The sequence below is a fragment of the Dioscorea cayenensis genome, chromosome 6 (genome assembly GCF_009730915.1).
Source record: "Dioscorea cayenensis subsp. rotundata cultivar TDr96_F1 chromosome 6, TDr96_F1_v2_PseudoChromosome.rev07_lg8_w22 25.fasta, whole genome shotgun sequence".
Taxonomy (NCBI): domain Eukaryota; kingdom Viridiplantae; phylum Streptophyta; class Magnoliopsida; order Dioscoreales; family Dioscoreaceae; genus Dioscorea; species Dioscorea cayenensis.
Genome location: NC_052476.1, coordinates 5,065,532 through 5,068,069, shown reverse-complemented (window position 1 = coordinate 5,068,069; position 2,538 = coordinate 5,065,532). Strand labels below are relative to the sequence as shown.

General features: G+C 41.5%; 1 non-coding gene across 1 annotated transcript; it reads right to left on the bottom strand.

Moving 5' to 3' along the window:
* Positions 1 to 981: 981 nt before the first annotated feature.
* Positions 982 to 1,088, bottom strand: LOC120264032. The gene has a single exon (XR_005537214.1). It is a non-coding gene; the product is annotated as a small nucleolar RNA R71 (small nucleolar RNA).
* Between the last annotated feature and the right edge of the window lie 1,450 nt (positions 1,089 to 2,538).

The following is a 2,538-nucleotide window of genomic DNA, read 5'->3' as shown; positions in this document are numbered from 1 at the left end:
TTAAACATCAGTTAGGAGGCATAATGATTAGTCTTACACTTGAAACAATAGTCCTAGGGTGAGCAATGTCCGGGTACCGCATTTTCTATCGATTGCCTCTCCTTATTCCTATTGTGTTTTCTTTTCTTTTCATTATTTTTATTTACATTGATATTGTTCACACAACTCATCAATCATTTTCACCATAGTCAAATAGCAATACTTGTGTTTAAGAGCACTATTACCTATAGATACGACTACCCACTCACCAGGGTATTTTATTACTTCGACAACCCATGCACTTGCGGTACACACACGCAACGGGTGTGTCAATGTTTTGGCGCCATTGTCGGAGAATAGGCGTTTTGGATGTATTTTGCACTTTTCTGTTTTAGCTATTCATCACTTATTCTATTTCACACTTTCTTATTCTTCCATTGTTCTGATTTGCTTTTCTTTCTTTACTTCTAGCTTTAGGCTATGACCCAAGGAAATCCTTCGACATTGGTTGAAGGTAATCTAGATATTGGAAGAAGAATTCATGGAAAGGGAAAAGAACCTATGCAAGAATAGTCAAATCAAGCTGAGATAGAAGGTCAAGGGTCTAATAATCTGGCAGAACAGCATGAGCAGCTAAGGACACTCTCAGATTATGCAAGACCCATAGTTCTTGGTACACAGTCTATCATTGTATAGCTACCAATCATATCTCAGTGTTTGAGCTCAAGCCTGGCTTCATCCAAATGTTACAGCAGTCAGCACAGTTTAATGGTTTGGCTAATGAGAATCCAAACACACATTGAGAACTTCTTCGAAGTGTGCGACATGCTCAAGATTAATGGCGTCACGGATGATTCTATCAAGTTGAGGGCTTTTGCCATTTTCCTTGAAGGGGAGAGCAAAGCAATGGCTACATTCATTATCTAGAGCATCGATCACTACATGGGAGAAGATGATAGAAGTTTTTCTTGCCCGATATTTTCCCTCTCAAAAAAATCTGCGAAGCTAAGGAATGAGATATCTTCTTTTGTGCAAATAGAATTGGAGTCTCTTTTCAAGACATGGGACAGGTTCAAGGATCTCCTGTGGAAATGTCCTCAGCATGGGTTCCCTGAGTGGATAATCATTCAAACTTTCTATAATGGTTTGAACCAAAGCACAAAGCAGTTACTTCATGTAGCACCAGGAGGTATCTTAGGAAGCAAGGCCCCTGAAGAAGCCCGACATCTCATTGAAGAAATGCCTATGAACAGTTATCAGTGGAAGATACGAGACAGAAAGAGGGTAGCCAAACTTCATGAAATTGATGTAGTCACATCATTGGCAGCCCAGGTTGAGTCATTGAGCAAGAAGTTAGACACTCTAACTTCTCCTAGAGTAGCGGCCGTGATGAGTTGCATTGGGTGTGGGGGAGGACATACGCCATCTAATTGGTTGATTTCAATTGGTGGTACCACTTCCGTGGAACAGGTTGATTTTGTAGGTAATGCAATGAGAGGCCAAGGAAATCCGTATAGCAAATACCTACAATCTAGAGTGGAGGAGCCACTCAAACCTTTCTTGGAGTAATCAAGGGCAACAGAAGGCTATATCACCACCGAGTTTCCAACAACAACAACAAGCCCCGAATATGGAGAATCGAGTTTCCAACAACAACAATAAGCCCCGAACCGGATGACCGACATAGAGAAGGCTTTCACCAAGTTCATTCAATTGCCGGATACAAGATTTTGATCGGTTGAAGCCACACTTCGCAACCACACCGCATCATTGCACAACTTAGAGAATCAAGTTGGCCAAATTGCAAAGTCACATTTGGAAAGACCTCAAGGGAGTTTGCCTAGCAACACGGAGACAAACCTAAGTGAATATGTGAAAGCGATCACTTTCAGAAGTGGTCGTAAAGTTGAGAGTAGACTCCCTAGTGAGATAACAAATGTTGAATCACCGGAGGTCATGGAAGTTGAGGATATAGCTAAAGAGAAGGAGGTGGCACCCCCACCTTACAAGCCAAGAATCCCTTATCCTTCAAGATTGAAGAACAACCAAAAATGATAAGCAATACAAGAAGTTCTTGGGTCTATTCAAGAAGTTGCATATCAATATCCCATTTATGGAGGTATTGTATCAAATGCCTCGCTATGCAAAGTTTCTCAAGGACCTCTTGAACAATAAGAGGAAGTTGGAGGAGAGTGCATCTGTGATTTTATTTGCTTCATGCTCGACGGTGTTGCAAAAGAATATGCCGAACAAGAAGAAAGACCCCAGAAGCTTCATCATCCCATGTAACATTGGCAATTTGGGTGAAGAGAAGGCATTGGCGGATTCAGGGGCTAGCATAAAAATCATGCCTTACACATTCTTTCATAAGCTAGGCTTGGGAGAGCCTAGGCCCACTCGCATGGCACTTCAATTGGCCGACAAAACAGTTAGATATCCGAGAGGCATCATTGAAGATGTACTTATGAAAGTTGACAAGTACATATTTCTTGTAGACTTTATGGTGTTGGATGTTGATAAGGATGCCAAGGTTCCATTGATACTTGGGAGGCCATTCTT